The sequence below is a fragment of the Peromyscus maniculatus genome, chromosome 3 (assembly GCF_049852395.1).
Source record: "Peromyscus maniculatus bairdii isolate BWxNUB_F1_BW_parent chromosome 3, HU_Pman_BW_mat_3.1, whole genome shotgun sequence".
NCBI classification, from domain to species: Eukaryota; Metazoa; Chordata; class Mammalia; order Rodentia; family Cricetidae; genus Peromyscus; species Peromyscus maniculatus.
In genome coordinates this window covers 165,302,894-165,329,462 of record NC_134854.1, presented here as the reverse complement: position 1 = coordinate 165,329,462, position 26,569 = coordinate 165,302,894, and positions in this window count along the sequence as shown.

The following is a 26,569-nucleotide window of genomic DNA, read 5'->3' as shown; positions in this document are numbered from 1 at the left end:
GGCCAGGTGAGGTAGCTGTGGCTTGTTCTGTCTCTGATCTACCAGCATCGACCCCAATAACTGGCCTCGGGTTTGATTTTATTAATAAGAACTTTTAAGATTCATGCTACATGCCCCTCTCCCAAGGTTTAATTTTTCTCAGGGTTATGAATGGATAGTTATAGCATTGGAGTGGAATAATAAAATTTAGACTCAGTATTCTCCTTTAGAAAAGAAAAAGGAATGGATAGGTATAGTATATTAAGGCAGATTATTGTATCTACTAGTACACTTTTAGCAAACTGTCAGCCTTGGATAATTTGTACTGATATGGGTTCTTGTATATTTGATGCAAATATAAACTATTCTTATATTTCTATTTAAAAAATTTGTATAATGATATGAACACAAAACTGTATTTGTTGTATTGTACATATATTTCTACTCCTGTTTGAACTATTTTTGTATATTGATGCATATTAAGAGTATTGTTGTCATATTGCATATTGCACTATACATTTCTACCTCTGTATAAGATATTTTGTGTATTATCACAATTTTGAGGTCATTGTCTTTATATGGTAAATCTGCTTACATATTGTTTATCTTGTTAATGTGAAGCCTTAGTCCTTAGGCTATTTAGAACTTACAGAACTATAGTCACCCATGCTTGTCATTTCTATAGTCATGTTAGGTTCTTCAGATTTACAGAAACATATGTCAGATGGATAGGTAATCTTCAAACACTTCATAGACCTAGAGAATATGGCATTTAAATGTTTTGTTAACTTAGAATTCCATTGACATGAGACACTGGCAGCACTAATCTGATCCTGCGAGAATGTTGGGCTTCTAGACATTTCTGTTTGGAAGTTTGTCTTCTTCTTGGCACAAACTGGCCTGTTGGGCAAAGAACTTCTTTGCCTTGACTGCTGACAGTATGAACGCTGTCATTTCTGGACAAGCAGGACACAAAAAAAAGTGACTATTGAACTCTGCCAAGACAGGGTAAGATGGACTTTCAAAATTCCTGCTTCTGAAAATGGTCTGTCAGATATTCTAAGCCTGTAGCCAAATTGGATTTCCCAATGATGCTGAGAAACTTTAGGTAACACTCCAGGTTGCTGGCTGTCTCTGTCTATCCTCACAAGAATTTTGGAAATTGCTTGCTTGCATTTTCCGTTTTCTCAGGTATTATTATTTTCCTTCTCAGGTCTTTGATGGAGTTGAAGACTAGATAGTTACAGTTACAATCTTCTCGTATCTTAGTTAGAACATATCAGTACTAGATTTAGAATCTTCAAGATAGGACAGCTATTGGAGTAACAGTATTTACCATTTACCTATGTTCTGGAAATTTCTGGACATTAAGTATGTCTTTCTTGTTTGATGTTCTTCTTGTTGGTTGTAGTTTCATTTTTATTTATGTTATTACCTTTTGTTTTTTCTGGACAATACTTGATCATCATTTGTTTTTGTTTGTTTTGTTTTTGTTTTTGTTTTCGAGACCGAGTTTCTCTGTGTAGCTTTGGGCCTTTCCTGGATCTTGCTCTGTAGACCAGGCTGGCCTTGAACTCACAAAGATCCACCTGGCTCTGCCTCCCAAGTGCTGGGATTAAAGGTGTGTACACCACCACATGGCTGATCAACATTTTTTATCATATACAGTTTGTATTAAGTTTAGAACCTTCTTATTTAGACAAAAAGAGGAAATGTAGTGGTATTTGCTCTGCCCATGACCTTGGCCTATATGACCAAAAGGAATTGGGTTGGAATGGGTTCCTGCCATTGTATGTGATCTCTTAAAAGGAAGAGAAGTGTCACATGTCTTCTCCCTGCTCCTGCTTGTGAGGTGGATCCATTCCACATCAGATCAGGGGACAACATCTGCTGTCTACTCCACTCTGTATTTGTGAGTGTATTTCTTCAATTTACTTTAATAAAATTCCCTAATACTTCTTAGACTCCTGTGGATTTATTGCTTTACCTCCCAAATTCAACTTGATGAACCAGTGAGTGTGTTGATATTTTATTTGTGCTCTAACAAATAAAGCTTGCCTGAAAATCAGAAGGAGGAGCTAGCCACTAGTTAACCATAGAGGTCTGGAGGTCTGTACAGACAGGAAGTGATAGAGCTGGGCAGAGAGGAGAAATGATAAGGTGGGGTGGAGAAAGGAGCTTGCTCTCTTTTGGTGGATGATTTCATAGGGATAAGAACTAGTGGTATGCTGCTCTGTCTCTCTGATCTTTCAGCTTTTACCCAATATTTGGCTCTGAGTTTTTTATTATAAGACCAATTAGCAATTCATGTTACATCTGTCACCCAACATGGGGCCAGATATAACCATGAATTGCTAGAGGTGGAGAGGGTGGTTTTTGGTTATTCAATGGGTTATGGATAATTGTCATTGTTTGGGATGGTTGGTTACTATGTTAATTGATAATAGTCAGGAAAAAAGCTAAATAAAGAAAATTAAATTCAGGGTTCTTGTTTGAAATAAAAAGAGGATATAGATAAGAGGTAGATTATTGAATCTACTTTGAAAAAAGATATAGAAATGATAGATAAAGGGTAAATTATTGAATCTACTCTGGAAAGAAAAAAAGAGGATATAGATATGATACAGAAAAAAGGTAGATTATTGAATCTATTTTTTAGAAAGTAACTACTATTTTTAAATATTTTACATTGGATTGGATTTTTGTATATTGTATACAAATTATGTATATTGATACAAATTTGAGATTAATTTTGTTAGAAAATACTGTACATATATTTCCAATCTTGTTCAAGGTATTGTACCTATACAGTTCATTTAACAATGTAATGTGAATTGCTAGTCCTTGAAAGTTACCAACTATTTAGGATAATAAAGAAATGCAGGTTAGTAGTTAGTCATTACAATCAAACTTGTAGTCATATTAGGTATGTTTTCAAGGTTAAACAGAAGTATATTTTAGATAGACAGGTCATCTTCAAACACTTCAGAGATCTTCAGAATATGGCATTTAAGATGTTTTAATTACACATTTTTTCTTTTCTTTTTTTTTAATAACAGTGAGACATGTCCACTCTTGGCAGCACCAATATGCTTCAGAGAAGATGATGGGCATTGAAGAAACTCCATATGGAGTTTACTTTCTTTGTGGCAAAAGCCACTAGGCAAGAAAATGCCCTTGTATTGACTGCTGACAGTATTCTGTCCAAAAATGGACAAGCAGAACACAAAAGAAAGGACTGCTGATCTTTGCCAAGACAAGGTAGGAAGGCCCTTTAGAAAGTCCTGATTCACAGAAAAGTCTGTCAGGTATGCTAAGCCTGTAGGCTGAAGATGGATGCCTCAATGTTACAGAGGAACCTTGGGTGACTGTCCAGGCAACCAGCTGTTTCTGTCATTTCTCACATTTTTTGGAAGTCACTTGTTTGCACTTCCTGTTTACTCAGTTAATATCATTTCCTTCTTGGGCTTCTGAGGGAGTTGAAGATTAGATAGTTATAGTATTCCTTGTTAAGAAATTCAGAAAAGAAACTCACTAAAGAGATATAAAGTGTATAAGTTTGAAAGATATCAAAAGATAGTTTTTGGTTGGTACAAGATAAATTAGATACAATCCTTTGTATTCACACAGATCAGATAGATAATGAAGTATTTTTTCTGAATTTGTCAAATGCAAATGGACTAGACATTGTTGATGTATTTATTGCCTGTACTAATTGTATATAGTTTTTCTTATATTAGTTATAAACTTTTCTTTATTTTAGACAAAAGGGAAATGTAGTGATATTTTATTTATGATCTAACAATTAAAGCTTGCCTGAAAATCATAAGGAGGAGCTAGCCACTAGTTAACCATAGAGTTCTGGAGGTCTGTACAGACAGACAAGAAGTGACAGAGCTGGGTGGAGAGAGGAAGTAATAAGGCAGGGTGGAGAAAGGAGCTTGCTCTCTTTTGGTGGAGGATTTCATAGGGATGAGAACTAGTGGTATGCTGCTCTGTCTCTCTGATCTTTCAGCTTTTACCTCAATATCTGGCTCTGGGTTTTTATTAATAAGACTGTTTAGCAATTTGTGTTACAAGTGAGTTTCACTGGGATTACTTACAGGAGTGTGGGTGAGAGGCTACTTATAGGAGCAGAAATGACTCAGAGACAGCTGCATCACCAAAGCCCACCCCAGCATTAGTGGCAGCCAACAAAAACTGGAAACCTGGGGTGCACTGTACAATCTGCAGCCAACTCAACAGGGTGGAGGGTGTCTATTTCAAGCAGTTCAGTTCGTCTGAGCCTCTTCCAGGCAGTTTGGTTTAGCTAAGATTGTCTTGTAGCAGTCCTCACTCTTCATATTTGCTTGAGGTGGGAAGAACCTAGTGTATCTAGTCAGTTTCAGGGACTTCCTGAAGCCGTTGAGTTGTTTATTTCCTAAGTTTACCAAACTTCCCTGGAGGATGCCCTGTTTCACCTTCTTTGAGAACATCTGGTGTCTTAGCAAGCTTGCTCCACAGTAGACTGCTTTATCTCAGCTATATAAGTGCTGCATTCAAGTGACCTTTATTTACTTAATAATGGCTCAAAGCACAGTAATTAACTGGGAACTGAAATAAACCAAAGAAAGGTTGTGAAGTGCTCAGTTTAATTGAAAAGGTCAAAGTTCTCAGTAAGGAAAAGAAACCCTTTTACTTTATTACTAAACTCAGGAAGACCACGTTCCTCTCTTCCTTTGCCTTGCTCGTATCTCAGGGATGTCCCTGAAGGAGGTTACATGGCAGGCAGAAGAGTTGGGCCTCTATGATTTCAGAGATCCCCAGGTCTTGGGATGTGGCACAGATGGGGAACGACTAACCCCAAAGTGCCACCAAACCCTAACTTAAACAGAAATAAATAAAAAGCTACACAAAATTGAAAAGTTTTAGGCTTCCTGAAGGCCTCTCCACTGATGCAGCAAACTGAATCAGACCAAATTGGAAAGCCCAGGTTTAATGGGTAAAGTGCTCCTGGGTGATTCCCTGGTCCCGCAGAGAATAGAGAGGGATGCAAGACCAGAAGAACCTCGTGTCTGTTTTCTGGGATGCCACTTATATATCCTGTGGGAGTGGTCTTGAGCCTCTCTGGGGGAGGAGCTGTGTTTGGCAGGCTTTGAAGGGGTGGGTTTGGGGAGGAGCTGTGTTTGGCAGGCTTTGAAGGGGTGGGTTTAGGGAAAGAGATGGGGAGGGGAGTTGAGGTAGATCTTCCACCAGATTCCTTCCAAACATTCCAGACTCTTTGGGTATAGGAACAGAGAGAGGTTCAAGTCTGACTACTTCCTGCAGGCATGGGGCAGCATGGGGAAGAGGAGTTGGGAATTGGTGAGCTCACATTCAGCAGGAGGTGTGAGTGGCAGAGCATCTAGTTAATTGTCATCCTGGAGACCTCAGGTGTCTGGGTTTTTTGTTGTTGTTGTTTTGTTTTGTTTTTTGTTTTTTGTTTTTTGAGGAAGAAAAGGCAGCAAGTTTCTAGGAAAAAATAGATCATTAATATCTGCCCTAGTTGTACTATAAAGATGAATGTACAGAGCAGAAGAGCAGATAGGCCCTTTAGTGGGACATTTTGGAAAACCGAAGGGTAGGGGGTCCCAGCTGCTGGACAGACCATGTATCCTGAATAGATGCCCACTTAAGCCTGGAGAGATGGTACCAGCATGAATGTCCCAGGAGCTTGGCAGCCAAGGGGGTGGTGAGAATCACAGTATGAATGGATAAGAGACCTCAGAAGAGAGAGGTAGGGGAGATACCTGGCCAGTGGGGAAGTTTGGGCTGGGAGGTGGTGAGGAAGGGCCTTCTGTAAAGGAGCTCAAAAGGACTCAAACATGTAGGAGAGCATGGGGTGGCCCAGAGGCGGGTAAGGGCAATGGGGAAAAGGGAGGGCCAAGATAACTTGAGTCCAATGGAGAGCGTGATGAGCTGTCGTTTGATGAGTACATTGGCCTTCTCAACCTTTCCTGAGGATAAAGGTGTGGAGCAAAGGCAGCCCTGTGCTCCAGAATGGGTCAGGGGCCTGGCACGACTGTGTCTCTAGCAAGACACTGTTCCTGGAGGGCTTCTCTCCAGGTTCCACCAAGCCCTGCAGTCCCACAATCCACGTATAATCACTCAGACGCTTATATTACTTATAAACTGTATGGCCGTGGCAGGCTTTTTACTAACCGTTCTTTTATCTTAAATTAACCCATTTTTATAAATCTATACCTTGCCACATGGCTGGTGGCTTACCGGCGTCTTTACATGCTGCTTATCCTGGTGGTGGCTGTAGTGTCTCTCCCTCCTTCTTCCTGTTTTCCCAATTCTCCTCTCTCCTTGTCCCGCCTATACTTCCTGTCTGGTCACTGGCCATCAGTGTTTTATTTATATAGAGTGATATCCACAGCAAGACACCCTGAAAAACAAAGAAGCCATGGGCCTCCTAGGCAAGGACTTGGAAAGGGCAACTTAATCAGCTGACAGCTGATCTTAGTCTGGCAGAGAGCAGGTGTGGGGGAGAGGCCTGTTTTTCCATCACATGGCCCTGGGCCAGGGGGAAAAAAATCACCCCCTCTCAGTGGAACCTCCAGATGATAAGTTTTAGGCCTCTTGAAGACCTCCACCACTGCAACAAACTGAATCAGATCAAATCAGGAAAAGCCCAGGTTTAATGGGTAAAGTGCTCCCGGGTGATTCCCTGGTCCCGCAGAGAGGAGATGGGGATGAGAGACCAGAAGAATCAAGTGTCTGTTTTCTGGGATATTGCTTATTGTAGCTGGAGTTTTCCTGCCTTGCCCACAGTCAGGACAAATCTTTGTCACCTGCCAGTTCCATAGCCGCTCAGACCCAGTCAAGTAAACACAGAGACTTATATTGCTTACAAACTGTATGGCCGTGGCAGGCTTCTTGCTAACTGTTCTTATAGCTTAAATTAATCCATTTCCATAAATCTATACCTTGCCACGTGGCTGGTGGCTTACCGGCGTCTTCACATGCTGCAGTGTCTCTCCGCCTCAGCCTTCTGCTTCCCACAATTCTCCTCTCTCCTTGTCCCACCTACTTCCTGCCTGGCCACTGGTCAATCAGTGTTTTATTTATTGACCAATCAGAGCAATTTGACATATAGAACATCCCACAGCAGCTTATATACCCTGTGGGAGTGGTCTTGAGCCTCTCTGGGGGAGGAGCTGTGTTTGACCAGCTTTGAAGGGGTGGGTTTGGTGGGGAGGAGCTGTGTTTGGTGGGCTTTGAAAGGGCAAGTTTAGGGGAAAAGATGGGGAGGGGAGTTGAGGTGGATCTTCCACCAGACTCCTTCCAAATAAAAATATATTCTGCTCATGACTGCTCACTGTCTAGGACCCTGTTACCTGTGATCACTGCCTGAGTCTCCTTTGCCTTGCTTCATGACACATCTTCCTGCTTTTCTCTTGTCTCAGCTCAGGGAGCTCTTCCTTGATCATACCAACAACCCCCAACCTCCCACACTGACATCCATCCCCTACCTTCCATGACTGTATTTATTATTATCTTGGTATTCATGTATGTTTGAACTCATCTTTGACCACTTGAGGGTTGCACATGGTCACTATCTTCCTGTGCAAAAATGCATGCTCCTTACAGGAGGGGAAGGACTCTGTCTTTCTCACTACCCTCTCCAGCCTTGGATTGCACCTTGCACATAGCTGGTCCTCAACAAATATTCATTGAGTGGGTGATTAAATACCATTGTTATTCTCATTAGCAAAATATTTTGAAATAACACCTCAATTTTAAAAATGTACTGAAAAATTATCATTTCCATTTTTGTCGTTTAATGGTGTACAGCAAGTTCAAATACTTCTAACTCAGTTTTAAATCCCTTCAATAGTTTTCTACCAATTCTATTCCTTTGTGGCTTTCAGAAGAGAAACCTTATTTGATTGCTTAGTGAATGTATGCACTCATCACTGTGGTGAACAAGAGGCTTGTCACAGTTTCACATTTTGAGGAATCATCAAGAAATATCAAGAAAGGAGCCTGGTCTCTTATAGCACTCATACAGCCCTTCTTGGAACATGTTGGAATTCTCTCCTTTCTCCCTCTTTTCTTGTCTCCCCTTTCTTTGTCTTGCCTGATTTAGGAGAATGTGCATGAAGAAAAATGTTTCTCAGCCCAAGCCCAAAACACAGCTGGATGCTCTTTCACCGTCTTGGACCACATTTGTCCTTGCCAAGTGTCTCAGTTATGGCTTCTACTGCTGTGATAAAACACAATGACCAAAAGTAAATGGGGAAGGAAAGGGTTTATTTTGACTCATGTGTCCTGTTCACAGTCCATCATGATGGGAAGTCAGGGCAGAACCTCAAGGCGGGAACCTGGAGTCAGGAACTCAAACAGAGACCAGGAGTGCTGCTTACTGGGTTGTTCCCCATGGATTGTGAGTTGGAGTTCCTATTCCTCCCAGGACCATCAGCCCAAGGATGGTACCACCCACATCAATCACCAATCAAGAAAATGCCTCACAGGCTTGCCTACAGGCCAATCTGATGCAGTAACGACTGGGTCTTGAGTGACAGTGGTGGTGGTGGGGAATCAGTGGTGACTGGGTCTTGAGTGACAGTGGTGGTGGTGGGGAATCAGTGATGATTGGGTCTTGAGTGACAGTGGTGGTGGTGGGGAATCAGTGGTGACTGGGCCTTGACTGACAGTGAGGGGCGCTTTGGCACTTCCTAGTGGAAGGAAGGGAAGGATCATACGAATGATTCCTGGGAGTCCAACCATTTCTTCCTAAGCCCTGGTGGACCTTGGAAGATGCTAGAGGACAGAGGAGGTCCAAGGCGGACTGAAGTGGAACCCCATCCATGTAACTCCTGTACAGTGTTCATCGTGATGGGGTGGTGTTGTGAGATATTTGATTGCACTATGTAAAGATATGTCACTGTGATTGGTCTAATAAAAAGCTGAACAGCCAATAGCTAAGCAGAAGGTATAGGTGGGACTTCTGAAAGAGAAATTGGTCAGCCACAAGAGAGATGCTGAGGACACAAAGAGGAAACAGAAGGTACAACTGAAAGAGAGGTAAAAAGCCATGAGGCAAAGCATAGATTAATAAAAATGGGTTAATTTGTTATAAGAGCTAGTGGGACAAGCCTAAGCTACAGGCCGAGCTTTCATAATCAACAATAAGTCTCCGCATCATTATTTGGGAGCTGGCTGGTGGGGCAGAGAAAGACTCATTACAGGGTGGGGATTTTGAAGGCGAGCTCTTTTGGAATTAACCACATACCTAGGAGCCACCCTCACCGTTTCTCCTGCTCATAAGCCTGATCCTTTCATTGGCTCGCCAAGTTGGGCTTGTGTGGAATTAATTTTTGGTGCTGTTGGTGCATCCTCAGGGCTGCATAGACATTTGTTCACAGCATTAGAATGCTCCACACACCAGAATTTGTCAGAGAAAAAAATTAACCTCAGCCTTTGCTAATGGGTGTTCATGTAGGCAAAGTAAGAACTGATCCACGGTGCCTGACTGTCTCCTGCAAAGGTCTAAGACCATAGAAGGCCTGTGGGCTAGTGCCTGCTCAGTGTTACTTTCTGTGTTAAGTGGGGATGTGCAATTTTCACAGCAGGAAATGGAATTTTTTTTATTACAGATATTGTAGCCTTCCTTCTTTCCATTCCTTCGTTTTGTTCTTCCTTTTTTCCTTTCCCTTCCATTTCCTTCCTCTTCCCCTCACCTCCCTCCCTCCTTCCTTCCCTCCTTTCTTCCTCTTTTTTCTCTCTCTCTTCTTTTCCCCTTTCCTACATTTCTTGTTGGAAGATCCCCATCACTCCAGCTTTCCCATGTGCACATTCAGAGCCAGTGTGCAGTCACAGAGACAAGAATGCTACACTTTGTGCTGTGAATTTGATTTTGGCCATGATGAAGGCCTGTCATGTAGTCATCAGGGCAAGCAAAAAAAAAAAAGCATTTTCCCCTTTTCTCTATCTCAGACTATAGGAATCAAGAAAGGTTATTAATCCTCATTGATTTAAAAAATTATTAAGAACATGTATCAAAATAATTTTCTTACAGATCTAAATAAAATACAACTGCCTGCATCATCATCTAATGATGAATAGAGCAAAGAAATGGAAAATATCCAAGTGTCCATCAACTGATTAACATCTGTAGAGTGTGCATGTGTGCACATGTGTGTGTGTGTGTGCATGTATGTGTGTGTGTGTGTGTGTGTGTGTGTGTGTGTGTGTGTGTATGTATCTGAATGCTGTTCAGCCATGAAAAAGATCTTGTAATCTGGATGGAAGAGATTGTGATTAAGTGGAAAAAACCCAAATAAAGAATAATACAGGTTTGTTTACCGTGATATGACTTGTGGAATCTGAAGAGGCTGCTTTTACAGACACCGAGAGTGGACTGTTGGTCGCCAGGAACTGGGGAGAATTGGAGGGAAGTCGAGGGAGAGGGTGTTGGATGGGTACTAACTCACAGTCACATGGGAGGCAGAGGTCTTGGTGTGACTCCAGAAGATGATGTAGCTTGCATTTCAGAAAGCTGGAAGAAAGGAGTGAAACAGCTTTTATCACAGAAATGACAAGTAAAGAGAGAAATGTGCTCAGCTGATTTAAACATTAAACATGGTTTCCAATGTCTACTTGCTACCACTTAGAGCACCTAGGAGGAGCCTGAATGAGAGACTGCCTAGATCAGCTTGGCCTGTGGGCATGCATGCCTGTAGGAGAGGGTCTTGATTGTTAATTGATGCATGGAAATCCAGGATACTGTGCACAGCTCCATTTCCTGGACCACAAAGGGGTCCTGAACTATACAGGACAGGAGAAAGCTAAGTGACACTTGACTGGCAGTGTGGGCACCTTCGTCTCTCACTCCTCTTTACTGTGGGTGGGATGTGACTGGCTGCTTGTGAGCCTGCCCTGACTTTTTTCTGAAATGTGGTGGACTGAAACCCAGAATTATAAACCAAATAAGCCCTTCCTCCCTCACATTGCTTTTCTCAGGGCATTTGTCACACAGCAGAGATGACATTGGGACACAAGGCACATACATTTCAAAATATCATCCCATTCTGCATTGATACAAGCAATGTTTGTGTTTTATGTATTAGCTAAAAACAGTAGACTATAAAACAAGGTGGGATGCAGTCACATTTCCCATGTTCCTACTTCTCTTCCAGCAAAGCCAGGGACAGCTGGAAGAAACGTGTGGGTGAGTATGCTTATAATGTCATGTTTTTTTTCTTGTCATGACATCACGGTATTTGGGTCCAGGGGAGTGATCAAACCCTTCAGCCCTGGTTCACCACAGAGTCACAGAGCATGTGCCATGTGCTCATAAACTGTCCCTGTTCCTTTAGCTGGTTGTGTGACCCCAGACTAAGAGAATGTCTCTAATTCACCAGAGTCCTCCACGGTCAGAGGACATGGGCAGGGCAGGCCATATAAGGATAAAAGTGATAATAGTAAATCTTTAAAGAAGACGCACTATAAACTGTGACTTCCTCATCGTCCATCTCCAAACAAAACAGAATCTGCGCCAGTGAAGATGCGTGTGGGAACTTTGTCTCAATAGTACAGCTGTTCGTCCACTTCTGTAGGGTGGGAACACTCCATCCTCATGCCTGTGAGCAGTCCTGTCTGTCTCCTGAACTTGGAGGCAGCCCTCATTTGCCAGCACAGGTCACAGTACTCACAGGGGAGGGCAGGTTGGCGTCTAGCTCAGAGGTGTGGGATGATTCTCCACCCAGGACAAAAGTTAAACAGGGGAGCTGAAAAGGCTCTACAATATGGTGACTGTAGTTCCCACCACGAGAATGAAAACCATGTGAGGTGACGCCCATGCTAGGTAGCTGGCTTAGTCTCATCACTGTGTCCATGCACTTCCAAACGTTATTATGTTGTCTGTGGTAAACACATCTACTTCATCTGTCAGTTGGAAAGAGGAGTTAAAAACCAGCAACCAATTTCCTCCCTCCCTCTCCCTCTCCCTCCCTTCCTCCCTTCCCCTTCCTCCTATCCCCTTTCCTTCCCTCTCCCCTTCCTTCCCCCTCCCTCTCTCCTTTTCCTTCTCTACCTTCTTTCTTTTCTTCCATTCTATTTTATTCTTTGATTTTTCTTTTTTAACCCACTAAAATTGTTTATCTTTTCATAATCACATACACACAGGCACACACACACACACACAGGCACACACACACACAGGAACACACACACACAGGCACACGCACACACAGGCACACACACACAGGCACACACACACACAGGCACACACACAGGCACACACACACACAGGCACACACACAGGCACACACACACAGGCACACACACAGGCACACACACACACAGGCACACGTACACACACTTACACAGGCACACACATGGGCACACACACACACAGGAACACACACACACAGGCACATGCACACACAGGCACACACACACAGGCACACACACACAGGAACACACACACACAGGCACACACACACACACACAGGCTCTCTCACACACACAGGCACACACACACACACACACACACACACATACAGGCACACGTACACACACCCACACAGGCACACACACACACACACACACACACATACACAGGCACACACACACACACACACACACAGGTACACGTACACGCACCCACACAGGCACACACACATGCACACACACAGGCACACAGGACTTTGATCATCACCTCCGCCATCCTCTCTTTCCCCCTGCTCCCCCCTCCTACTGCATGTCTTCCCACTAACTCCCCTCTGTTTCATGTCTTTGGTTGACGGTGGCCCACTGCATTTAATCAAGGTGCCTACATGAGGATGACCAGGGCTTATGTACTTGAGCAAGAACAGCTTGCCAGGGCTCACACCACTGAGGAATAGGACTGTCTGTCCTGCAGCAAGTGAGCTGCCTAAAGCTCCTCAGGCAGGGGTGGCACCTCATGAGCTCCTCCCCACTTCCGTGATGGAATGTTGACAGCTAGCCATAGCTTTGCCTCCTTTCCTGAGTTCCGCTGTGGAAACAGTGATCACAGTGAGCAAACTGAACAGAAACTCATCCTTCCCCAGGGCACATGACCAGCATAGGAAAGACTATTAAAATAGGTAGATTTGTCTGATTTGGATACAACACACACACATACACACACACACACACACACACACACACACATATTTGGACAGACAAGGCTTGGGCTTAATATGTTGTAACTAGAGTTTTCCTGCCTTGCCCACAGTCAGAACAAATCTCTGTCACCCGCCAGTCCCACAGCCGCTCAGACCCAACCAAGTAAACACAGAGACTTATATTGCCTACAAACTGTATGGTCATGGCAGGCTTCTTGCTAACTGTTCTTATAGCTTAAATTAATCCATTTCTATAAAACTATACCTTGCCATGTGGCTTGTGGCTTACCAGCATCTTCACATGCTGCTTGTCATGGCAGCAGCTGGCAGTGACTCCTTCTGCCTTCCTGTTCTTTCTTTTCTCCTCTCTGTTAGTCCTGCCTATACTTCCTGCCTAGCCACTGGCCAATCAGTGTTTTATTTATTAACCAATCAGAGCAATTTGACATACAGACCATCCCACAGTACTATGTAGCTGAGGATGAACTTGGATTCGAACTTCTGATCTCCTGGTCTCTACCTGTCAAGTACTGGGATTACAGGTGCATATACCATGCCTGGTTTATGCAGTGTGGAGCCTGAACTCAGGCTTTTGTTTGTGCCAGACAAGCACACTACCAACTGAGTGACATTGCCAGTCCCACACCCACAACACACATTTCTAATCCTTAGGGCGGTTGTTAAACAGAGACCCCTGGGCTTCTTCAGAGCAGGGCAGAGGCATGCTGTGCATATCGATTTTAAAATTCAAGTCTATGTGGTCAGAAGGTTCTTTGCCAAGAAATTAGCTTCATGTTAACTCATAGAGCCACAGATATCCAGGTGGCCAGCCGAATCAGCGTGCTGTTGCCTTTGCCTGAGAAGTCAGCTGACTCTTCTGGCAGCACACACCCTGATGAGTCTCTAAGTGAGGGAACCAGCTGAACTGGGCAAACTTCCCCCAAGCCACACCTGCTGTTCTGCCGCTTGTAAGCCCTGGCAGTCACCTTCACTTCTTGGTCATGGGAGTGGGAAGCGCTGGTTGTTAAGATAAAATTATTCTTCTCTTGTTCATTCTGGACCAGTAAAAGGAAAGATATGGGGCTTAGAAACCTAGGGATAATTTACACCACGAGAAAGAAAGTTCTTGGCATCTTTCGATTCTCAATGCATGACAAGTGTGCTGTGAAGTCCACCTCATATCTATTGAGACTCCAGTGCCATTATAGTCAACCGGATTCTTTGTGTGCACTCACCCTGTTCATACCCCAGTTCACATCTGCTACACTTAATGTTCACAGTCTAATGGGATGCTTCATCTAAAGCCCAAAGCAGAGCCTTAGGCAACACTTTGGCCATAGGTATTTCAGTTGAAAGGTGAGAGGTCAGAGAGGGAGAGAGGGCAGCTGAGTAGGGTCCTCTAACTGTCGTTTCCCCAGAGACAGTCCAAGGCCAACAGGTGTTCGTGCGCCCAATGACCCATCACTAGTGCTCAAGAATCAGGAGAGAGAGTCAGTGCCCAGTTTAGTGAAACAAAGCAAAAATTCACTGAAGAAGCCAAAGAGGATTATTATCTCGCAGCACACTCCAGGGAGAAGGACATCTCCCACTTCATAGTAGCTCCTGACTTACAATTAAACCACAGCAGGGGCTGGAGACACTCGATTCGGAATACTTAGTGCTCCTGCAGAGGCTGTGGCTTCAGGTCCCAGCACCCACATGGCAGCACACATCAAAGGATCCAGCACCCCGTAGGCACCCATATACATGAGGTGCATGTAATCCCAGGTAGATTCACACACATGCAAATGAATTAAAATAATCGTAAAAAACTAAACCCGTAGTGGTGGACCTGTCATAGCATAATAAATACTGGGCAGAGCCTAGGACCCCAATCTTTGGCTAAACCCCAGAGACTGAGAGTGTAAATGCATTGCACAGGGCAGCTGCCAGCATCCACCTTCTTCTCCCTCAGATGGCAGAGGAGAAGCAAGACTCCATTTGCTGAGGATCAGAGCACAAAAGCCCACACAGGACAGTTTGGGGACCTAGTGACAGGCCTGCTGAGGTGAGACCAGGCACTCACTAGAAACTGAACGCCCCACATGCAAACAGAAGCTCACAGAGAGGCTTTAGACCACCTGGCATCTGACAAAGACCTGTGCACTGGGAGACAGACCCAATTTCTGACCATATCAATGCCAGCCTTGGAATGGGTCTGGGTCATAGCCTTCCTCCATCTGAGACCATGTAGGCCTGTGTGAGACTCAGGTGTGACCCATTTTAACAGTGTTGGCAGCCGAAGGACTATTTCCAGCCATCCATCTCTCTACCTTGGGCAGCATGGCTCTGTCAAGCCAGGGCTCACAGTTGGGACCTTAACATTTTCCCTATCTCAGGAAGCCACCTGAGCTCAAGGGACAGATGCCTTGGACCACATCATCACCAGCTATGTGGGACTGATGTACATTCCTAAGAGCATGTAGGTTCTTGGAACTGGGAGACTTTGGCACAATCTACTTAGCAACCACCTGTGTGGCCAAGGGATGGCTTGTGCCATCACAACTCTACCCTCAGGCAATGTACAAGGGACAGAACCAGGGTTAGGACAGAAAAGCAAGTATCAGATTGCCCATGGAACTTAGTGTTGGATTGGCAAAAGCAGGGAAACCATAAGCTCCCCCACCCCCATTACCAGGTCTTCCTGTAGATGTGGCTCTGGTACTGACACATGGCCACAGTGTGTCAACATTTGTCCTAATGAGGTATCAACTCACTGGGTAGAGCCAGCCACAGGTCCACTGACGCTGTAGGTAGACAGCAGTCATGTGGGCCATGGTCTCAGGCCCGTGTTGTACTGCCTCTAGTGGGTTGTCAGCTCAGGCTGTGACACAACTTGATGTCACTGATGTGCACAGGTATTGTAGGATATCTGCACACTGCTGTGATTGGTGTAATAAAGAGATGAACGTCCAATAGCTAGGCAGGAAAAGGTTAGGGAGACTTCTGGAGACAGAGAGGACTCTGGTAAGAAGAAAGGCAGAGTCTCTAGCTAGACATGGAGAGGAGACAGGAGATACAAGGTGTAAGAGAGGTGATGCCATGTGGCAGAACACAGATTTTAAAAAATGGGTTAATTTAAGTTATAAGAGCTAGTTGAGACAAGCCTAAGCTAAAGGTCAAGTTTTGACAATTAATAAAAAGTTTCTGGGTCATTATTTGGAAGCTGGATAGTGGGAGAGAAAAAGACTTGCTACATTTGGCATCCAACATGTGGAATCTATACAGAGGCAACTACTCACAATGTACAGAGGCCTACCTTGCTTAAGAGGCCCTGCTAGGAGCAACTGATGCGCTACTCCACAACAGGAGACCAGATAGAAGCCCCTGCTGCAGCACAGGGACAAGGAGCTGGGACAGTTAGGTGGACCCAAAGGTGTCATATTTAGTCATCAGCATTCTAAGTGAAAGCCACTTGGCAGAGAGCCTAGCCAAACAGTTTAAGATTTGTCTAATGTGGTCAGAGAACACTGCAGGTACTTAGTTAGGACAGGTCCAGACTGAAAAAACTTCTAAACAGATACAACATGTTTGAATAGGCTTAGGTGCTGAAGGAAAATAAAAAAAAAGAAGAAAATGGGTATAGACAGTCATACAAAAAAGCTTAAAGACAATAAAGTCTTTAAATAAAAAATAAAGTAATATAAAAAGAATAAGCCACATAAGAATGGGAAATACACAAGGTTTCAGTATCCTGTATGTTGCTTTGTTGACTTTGAATTTTTTAAATGCTAATGAACAAAAACCAATAGCTGCTGAGAGACACTGGATTATGGAAACTGCTACATTAAACCAACCTGTATATTTTAAGAATGTTTTAACTTCAGAATGAAAATTAGAAAATATGTTGCATTGGGGGAGAGATTTTAACCTTGTTTCCACAGGAAACAAAAAGTTATAGTTCTCTTCAAAATTAATAATGATCAGATTTGACCAGGTGAGATTGCCTGAGGATCTTAGCTACAAACATGAGGGAAAAAGCCAGGAAAGACTACAGGACAGGTGTTGTATATCCTGAAACCTCAACATGGGAACAACTCTGAGATTGGATGAGTCATGAAAAATTACTTCATGACTTGTTATTACATTTTATCATCTCATATGGCATGGATAGAGGTTTGTTTATATAGTAAACAAAATTAATAGATGCCTTTTACCTGCTCAAACATAGAACAAAAGATAATCTTTAACTGACTTGTGCACACCATATTCCATACTTCTGTTAATGCAGATACATATGTTACCTTTAAAAGTTTGTGTGTTTTCAGGAGAAAAGGACCAGACACCAATGAAAACAGGTGACCTAGTTGATCCAGCCTCTCAGCATGCCTCGGTTACAGTTTCCTCAAAATTCTGCATCCAGAACAATTTCAAAGCTGCTAGCTGAGATGGTCTTCCCTCACAGACTATGCATCCAAGACCTCAGATAAGCTCTACACAGAGAATAAACAAAAATAATACAACTAGATCTCCTAGGACTTGATCATTATCCCAATTTTCTCAGGGTCACCTCCTTAAATATTCCATTGCTCCCAGACAACAGGAAGTAATCTAGAGAACACAACAACCACATTCCCAAGAGGTGGGTGGGTGTTTTGTTTTTTTTTTAAATCATTCTGTGGGTTATGGATATTTGTCATCATTTAGGGAGGTTGGTTACAAGTTGTTACTTGTCATGGTCAGAAAAAAAGCTAAACAAAGGAGATTGGATTCAGGGATCTCTTTCTGAAGGAAAAAATGGGGGATATAATATAGGAAAGATGGGATAAAAGGGTGGATTGTTGAGTCTACTTTTGAACAAATACTTGCGTTGGTATGGATTTTTGTATATTGATATAAACTTAAGGTTGTTTTTGTATATATATATATATATATATATATATATATATATATATATATATGCTTGTTTAAGGTATTGTACCTATACAGCTCATTTAAATATGTAATGTGAGGTTTTAGTCCTTGAATGCTATTTAGTATAATAAAAAAGGCAGGTTAGTAGTTAGTCATCTATAACAATCAAACTTATAGTTATGTTAGCTATGTTTTCAAGGTCAAACAGAGACATATTTTAAATCAATAGATTGTCTTCAAACACTTCAGAGACCTACAGAATATGGCATTTAAAATGTTTTAATAACATAAGGCTTTTCATGACAGTGAGATATGTCTGTTCCTGGAAATACCAATTACTTCAAAAAAGGATGATGGGCATAGAAGAACCTCCATATAGAGTTTGCTTTCAATGTGGCAAAGCTAGCCATTTGGGCAAGAAACTGCCCTTGCCTTGACTGCTGACAATATGCTGTCAAAACTGGATAAGCAGGACACAAAAAAGTGACTGCTGAACTTTACCAAGACAAGGTAGGCCTGTCCTTCAAAATTCCTGCTTCACAGAAAAGTCTGTCAGATATCCTAGGCCTGTAGGCTGAGGATCGATGCCCCAGTGTCACAGAGGAACCTTGGGTGACTGTCCAGGCAACTAAATATCTCGGTGTTACTATAGTTTTGGAAATTATTTGCTCTGTGTTTCCTATTTATTCAGGTAATATTATATCCTTCTCAGATCTCTGATAGAGTTGAAGAAGAAATAATTATAATTATAGTTTTCCTTGTTACCAAATTCAGAAAAGAAACTGAATAAGAGATGCAAAGTTTGTAAGGTTGAGAAACATAAAAGCTTAAGTTGTTTATCTAAGAAGATGTTTTAAGGTCTAAGAAGATATTTTTAGGATGGTAATACAAGTTAGGGTAGAGAGGAAATTAGGTACAAAAGTGTGGATTCACTAAGATAGGATAGATAATTTAGTACTGTCCCCAAATTTGTCAAATACAAATAGACTGGGCATTGTGAATGTAATTCTTACCTGATAATTGTTCTTATTGTATATAGTTTTACTGTGTTAGAGTTAAAACCTTTCATGTTATTTAGACAAAAAGGGGGAAATGTCCTGGGATATTTTTATACTGTGTGACGGTGTATTGCTGTGATTCATGTAATAAAGATCTGAATGGCCAATAGCTAGGCAGGAAGAGGTTAAGTGAGACTTTCAGAGGCAGAGAGGACACTGGGAAGAAGAAAGCCAGAGTCACTAGCTAATCTTGGAGAGGAGGTACTAGATGGAAGAGAGGTAATGACATGTGGCAGAACATAGATTAAAACCTATGGGTTAAGTTATAAGAGCTAGTAGAGACAAGTCTAGGCTAAAGGTCAAGTTTTCATAATTAATAACAAGTCTCTGGGCCATTATTTGGGAGCTGGGCCATTATTTGTTAGGAGACAAAACAAAACAAAACAAAACAAAAAACCTCATTCCACACAAGGATGGCATGGGAGGCCAAGGCTGGTTCATATTAAGTGAAATCTTCACAGAGCCAGAAAGAATCCTCATTGTCTAACCAAGGGCAGAATGAGGCATGAAGCTCTGCCTGGGCTCCAGCTGAAGTTTTATGAGGATAGACTGTTCTTACAGGTTGCCCCCTCCTTCTCTGTGAAGAATACTTCAAAATGGATCTTTAAATATATCAGCATTCCAGTTTGCTTCCTATTGCTGTGATAAAGAAACCTGTGGAACAAGGGGTCTACTTGGCTTACAGGTTACAGTACATGTCTTAGCCACTGTTCTATTGTTGTGAACAGACACCATGACCATGGCAATTCTTATAAAAGAAAGCATTAAATTGGGGGCTTGCCCACAGTTTTAGAGGGGTAGTCCATGATCATCATGGTGAGAAGCAGACAGGTATGATGTTGGAGCAGAAGCTGAGAACTTTACATCCTGATCCATAGGCAGCAGAGAAAGAAACTGAGCCTGGTGTGGGACTTGGAAACCTCAAAGCCCACCTTCAGTAACACATCTCCTCCAATAAGGCCACACCTCCTAATCCTTCCCAAACATTTCATCAACTGGAGACTAGGCATGCAAATATGGGGACTGTTCTCATTCAATCCATCTCAGTCCATCATTAAAAGAAGCCATGCAAGAACCCATGGGCAGGAACTCAGAGGCAGGATTCCAGAAGCGGGAACTGAAACAGAGATCTTGGAGGAGTGCTATTTACTGGCTCAACCTGCTTTCTTATACTACCCACAACTACCTGCTCAGGGATGGTCACCACTCACAGTGTGCTGGGCCCTCTTACATCAGTCATTAATCAAGAAAAGGCCCCACAGATATACCTACAGGCCAATCTGATGGAAGCAATTACTTAATTGACATTCTTGTCACAAATGACTCTAGCTTATGTTAAGTTACCAGCCAGCAGTGTATCATGGATAAATCTGGTCTTGGGGTGGCTTCTAGTACCAAAATAGTAACAAAATACCATGACAGGCTCCTGACAGAGTCAGACACAGATGCATTTGGTGGTGAAGGAGGAGGATGCAGGCTCAGAGAAAATGAGGAGATTTTCTTCGAGTTTAACCAGTACAGAACATTGGAATCAGTGCCCAGAGCTGCCATACACCAAAGTGCCTGGAGCTTTTGGGAAACCTTGATCTCACGTAGGACTCACAGTTAGGTCCCAGACACGAGTAGCTGCCAATCAGTTGGGAGACACCTTGAGAGTATGAAACAGCTGTTTTAAGGGAACCCAATAAACGTGGAGAAAGCAGAAATGTTTTATGAATCTAACAGAAGAAGTTAATAAAGATACAAAAGCAAAACAAACAAACAAACAAACAAACAAACAAATGGATCAGAAATCCTTGAGTTGAAAAATCCTTTCAGTGAATTTCACAATGTCATCGCTGGTATGTGAGGCAAGAGAAATCAAACATGAGAAAGAACTAGTGCAGACTTTGAAGGTACACAAGTGGAGGGGAAAACTGGAAAGGTGTGAAGGAAGCTTATAGGAATGTGGGAGCACTGTTAAAGGAGCAAATATTGAGGTTATTGGGGTTGAAGATTGACTTGAGGATGCCCAAGGGTCAGAAAGCATTTCCAAAGAAACAATACCAAAAAATGGAAGTTACAAATATTGAGGTCAAAGATCAGCATCCAGATTTAATTCAGTTAAGTCTGTCCTAAGACATCTTCTAATCAAGCTTTCATGGGTGAAAGATAAAGAGAAAGGTTTCAGGGTTTCAACAGAAAAGAAACAGCATTCAGGCAACCCCATTCACATGACCACACCCTCCAGGGGAAATTTCATGGGCCAGGAGAGAGAGGTACCAGACTTTTTTCCAGTAAGAAGAACTGCAAAAATCAGCCAAGAGCATTGTATTAAGAAAAACAATCCCTTAGAAATGAGAGAGAGATTTTCCCAGAAAAATGAAAGCTGAAAGAGTGTGCCTACATTTGGTCTGCTTGACCAGCAATGTTAAAGAAGATCTTGAACCAAAAAGGAGAGACTTTAATGGGTAAGGAGGCAGCATGGAAACGTGTGTAGAGTATAAATATCCACTAAGGAAAAGTGCAAGAGAATGAGAGAAATATCATTAGAAAACCAAGTTATATAAGGTTGATTATAAAATCTTTATTGTCAATAATTACCTTAAACATAAGTGGATCAAATTCTTCTATTTGAAGACACAGAATGACTGAGTTGATAAACAATAACACCCAACTATAAGTTACAAAAACTTACTGGACCTCTAAAGACATACATAACATGAATGTAGAGAAAACGTGATTATCCATATTAATATCAATAAAATAGACCCTATATCTGAAGAGTAAAAATAGGTAAAAGAGGTTGTTATATAATAACAAACTCATCAATTTGTCAATTCTAAACATATATGAACCCAGTATTTGGGGAGCTGTATATGTATAAAGCAAAGTAATAATAGACCCAAAGAGATAGCTACACTCCACTACTGGAACAGCTGAGGATCTTAACACACACTTTTTAGCAGTGACAGATAATCCAAACAGGCCACAAAGAAGCAAGACAGTGAGATTTCATCTTGCATAAAATAAACCCAACACATCTACAGAACATTCCATTCAATAGTTGTCTAATACACATTCTCCACATCATTACAGAGAACTCTGTACAGGATACATTCTTTACAGGGCACAAAACAAGCCTAACAAAACTTTAAAAAACCAAAACCATGTCAAGTATCTTTTTTACTTAGAATGCAATTCAGCTAGAAGTCAACAATGAGGAAAACATTATAACAAAACTACTGATTTTTGACACTCAATGGATCTAGGAAGAAATAAGAAAAGAATCAGTATTTTCTTGAAAATACTCAGCATACCAATGCGTATAGGATGCAGCTAAGGCAGTGCTAAAAAAGAAGTTTCTGCAAATCAATGGCTATGTATAAATAGATTTGAAGCAACGAAACTGCCAGTAGAACAAACTGAATTCAAAAATTATAGATGGAAAAAAATAAAGATAATCACATAAAGCAGTGAAATGGGGACCCCAGTGCAGAACATCATAGAGACAAAGAGTTGCTTCTTCAGGAAGGTAAAGAAAACAAAATAAAAAACAAAAATAGACACTCTTTAACTAGCGTAACTGAAGAGAGAGAAACATCACTCAAATAGAAACAGAAGCGAGTGGAGGTTTTACCATACACTATAGAAACCCATAAGGCTGTTAGTGATTTCTAGAAATATCTGCACACAAGTTTCATAATTAGAAGACATGGAAAACTTATTACACCTTACCAAGAAGGAATCATGAAGATTTAGAAAACTCTAACAGAACTGCGGGTTATAAAATTGAAAAGTAACAAAAAATTTCCCATCAAAGCAAGTTTAGGGCCATGTAACATGAATTTCTAAATGATCTTTTAATAAAAATCTGGAGCCAAATATTAGGGTAAATGCTAAAAGATCAGAGAGACAAAGGAACAAGCTAATGGCACGTCTCACCTCGCCAATTTCATGCATCTGTTTGAATGTCTCTTAGTTCTCAGCTGAAAGGCTTCAGCTGAAAGAGCCTAACAGAAAGCCCTCTAGCCAAAAGGGCTTCCTCAGTTGAAAAGCCTTTAGTTCCTGTCTCCTCACGCCTTATATACCTTTCTCCACCCAGCCATCACTTCCTGAGATTAAAGGCGTGTGTGCTTCCCAGTACTGGGATTAAAGGTGTGTGCCACCACTGCCTGGCTCAGTTTCTCTCCTAGACTGAATCAATCTCATGTAGTCCAGGGTGGCTTTGAACTCACAGAGATCCAGACAGATCTCTGTCTCCCAAGTGCTAGGATTAGAGGTGTGTGCCATCACTGCCTGGCCTCTGTGTATTATCTAGTGGCTTGTTCTGTTCTCTAATTATCAGGCAATTTTTATCACAATATATCACCACAGGACCAGGTGGCATCAATGTTGAATTCTACCTAAAACCATAAGAACAGCTAATACCAATTCTCCTTATGTTATATGAACAATAAAAGAGGATGAAATTCTTCCAAACAACTAGATGGCCACTATCATCTTCATGCCAAAACAAGATTAAGAACACAGCATAAATAGAACACTATAGGTCAGTGTACTTGTTGGAAGTTGACGTTAAAAGCTCCAGAAACAAAACACCAGAAAATCAAATCCAATAGCACATTAACAAATTCTTCACATAATAAGATTCACCCCAGGGGTTCATTGGTGATTTATTAGATTCAAGTCAATGAATGTGCTACATCATATCAATAAAATGAATTTGTCCAATTGTTTTACACAAAAAATTTTTATAGTTGATTTGTTTGAGTCAAGATCCACTAAGATGATGTGTTTATCTATTTCTAAATACTTTTTTGTGTGTATGTTTTGTCTGTATGTATGTGTATCCTGTGTGTTCAGTGCCCTTGGGTCAGAATTGAAGGGCTAACAGGTCCAAGCATAACAAACATGGCCCAGGTAGGCCTTGCCCTTCTCCCTTCCCTCTCCCTTGCTAAACCATTAGATTACGTTCCTAAAGCTAGCCCCCAAGGTCTACTCCCTTATGGCTGACTAAAACTCCAAGGTCCAACTATCAAAACAACAAGGTCCAGCAGCAAAATTCATATATTACCTATACCAGCTAATAGGTCCAATCAGGATTTACCAGCTTATCCTAACACAGACTTCCCCTTTTTTCTTTATAAAAACCTACACCTGCAAAAACCCCAGCTCTGTACCTTTGCTGGCAGCCCCCCACCCCCGGCTTGTCCCTCTGGGGTGAGAATTTTGGTGTCTGGGTGTGTTCTGTGCCAACTCCGAGGCCCTCTTACAAGAAGCGAGTGTGGGATCCCCTGGACTGGAGTTACAGGCAGTTGTGAGCCACCATGTGGGTGCTGGGAACAAAAACCTAGATCCTCTGCAAGAGCAGCTGCTACTCTTAACTGCTGGGCCACCTCTCCAGCCCCAGATCGATCTCGGATGTCTTCAAACCCACAGGGGACTAAGGAGGAGGGAGGACTGACCTGTTGAGCTGCCTGTACCTCAAGCATAGGGCTCCAGGCTACAGCTTTCGTGGGTCACCACCCAGGCTGGGGTGGGCTTTCCAGTGATGCAGTTGCCTGCAAATCTTTCACACTCCTGTGAGCAAGCCCTCACCACACACCTGTGACACTCAGTGAGCAAGCCCTCACCACACTCCTGTGACACTCACTGTGAGCAAGCCCTCACCACACTCCTGTGACACTCACTGTGAGCAAGCCCTCACCACACTCCTGTCACACTCAGTGAGCAAGCCCTCACCACACTGCTGTCACACTCACTGTGAGCAGCCCCTCACCCACACCTCACCTGTATTCTCTAAGCACCCCGACAAACTTGCTTTGCTAAATTGGACTTGAGTAAAGTTGTCTCCTTTGTTCATTGTGGTGTCTTCTCTGAGGTGAGTAGATGTCTGCTCACATCTCCCCAGGAAACATCTCACACAAGAGGTGCTTCTCTTCAGCATGAGCCACAGGAAGGGAGGAGGGGTTCCAGTCAAAGTTCTCCAGGAGGATGTCCTGTCGATGTCATACCCAAGTGAGACAAGGGGCAGCCATGGGCTGCTTCCCGAGGTGTGTAAACCTAGAGAGGCAGTTACTTTGGCTCATAGTGACTCATGGAGAAGGTCTCTGTCTTAGTTAGGGTTTCCATTGCTGTGAAGAGACACCATGACCATGGCAGGTCTTATAAAAGAAAGCCTTGAACTGGAGCTGGCTTACTGTTTCAGAGGCTTAGTCATCATCATAGCAGGACATGGAGCTGTGCAGGCAGACACGGTGCTGGAGAAGGAGCTGAGAGTTCTACGTCTTGATCTGAAGGAAGCAGGAAGTGAACTGTCTACCACACTGGGTGAAGCTTGAGCATATGAGACCTCAAAACCCACCTGCACAGTGACACACTTCCTCCAACAAGGCCCATACCTCTTCTAACAAGGCCACACCTCTTAATAGTGCCACTTTCTATGGACCAGGCATCAAACATGAGTCTATGGGGGGCATTCCTATTCAAACCACCACGGTCTCTATCAACATGCAGTGGCAACCAAAGCTCCAAAGCTCAGTGTGGATGTGGGGAGCAGGAGCCTCAGTCCTGAGGGGGAGTCTGAATGCTGAACTCTGGTTTCTACAGCATGGAGTCACCACCTAACTCCATCTCTGCCCTGCCTTTTACATATCTATCCATACTAACAAGCTCACCTCTCATGCATATGTCTTTAAGATTTATTTTTATTTTTAACTATGTGTCTCTGTGTATGGGGATGTACACATGAGGAGCTGAAGTTACTGGCAGCTGTGGGCACCTGATGTGGGTGCTGGGAACCCAATTCAGGTCCTCTGGGAGAGCAGAAAGTGCTCTCAATGGCTGAACTATCTCTCCAGCCCCTTCTCTCTCCTTTTTAAAGGTTACATGAATCTCTTACCTATCATAGAAGAGAGTTATCATGTAAGAAGTTAATATTTGTTCAGTATGAACAAGCAGGTGTGAGGTCAGAATTTGCCTTTCCTTATATGAACGAATTCACAGGCATGTAGGATTTTGCATAGTAGATACTGATTTTATTCATGTACTTGTTCTTGCTTTATAGCTCTAATCTGGTACATGCTATGTAGCTCAGGCTAGCCTTGAACTCACGGCAATTCTCCTGCCTCAGCCTCCCCAGAGCTGGGATAAGAGGCATAAGCCACTGTGATGATTATTCTTGGCTATCTGCCTGACTGGATACTTAATTAACTAAGAGAGCAGGTGCTGGATAACCTGTAAAGGTTATTCAGAGTGGGAAACCCACCCTAAATGTGGGCAGCAGCTTCTAGTAGCAGCTGGAAGAAGGTTGGGAGCAAACCGTTGCCCTTTGCCTCATTCCTTCAGCGTTTCCCTGGTGAGTTCCTTCACTCTGTAGCTGCCTCCTCCATGGTTCCTACATTCCTTTGCTGGTAGTGGAACCCAGCTTCTGCTGGTTTCTATCACGGCCAGAAGATCAGCAGCTCCCTGGGAATCCTCCAGGCCTTCAGCATCAGGTTGGGATGCTTGAGGCCTCCTGTTTGTGGACTGAATATTTGC